Source organism: Ipomoea triloba, chromosome 1, assembly GCF_003576645.1.
Source record: "Ipomoea triloba cultivar NCNSP0323 chromosome 1, ASM357664v1".
NCBI lineage: Eukaryota > Viridiplantae > Streptophyta > Magnoliopsida > Solanales > Convolvulaceae > Ipomoea > Ipomoea triloba.
In genome coordinates this window covers 25,024,465-25,024,940 of record NC_044916.1, presented here as the reverse complement: position 1 = coordinate 25,024,940, position 476 = coordinate 25,024,465, and positions in this window count along the sequence as shown.

Below are 476 nucleotides of genomic sequence, written 5' to 3'. Positions count from 1 at the left end.
TTTGGTAAAAGTTACTCTTTTTAAATTCCCATTGATCCTCGTTCTAGGGAATAAGACCGACTTTGGATTAGTGCACCTTCTTTCCGTTTGTTGTGGAATTCTGATGTGGAAGTAGAGGTTACCTCATTTTCAATAGCCATTAGACATTGATCCTCTTCTTCCTCGGTGTATAAGCAGATGAGTCCCCTCTCATCTTCTGAGCTGCTGCTTCCTTCACTGGAGCTCGATGTCTCGGACTCCTCGATTGATCTCTCGAGTTCCTCAGCAACAAGCGCCTTTCTGCGCAGATGTTTCCTAGAATCTCCCTTGAAGCCACTTTGTGCTGGCTTCTCTTTGGATTCCTCCTTTCTCCTGGAATCCCTGCCTTCTTGGCCTTGATACTTACTTACCATAGGGTAAGGACATTCAGCCTTGAAGTGCCCTGATCTCCTGCAGTTGTAGCAGAGACCCTGATTTTCCTCCTCTATCCTTCTGGA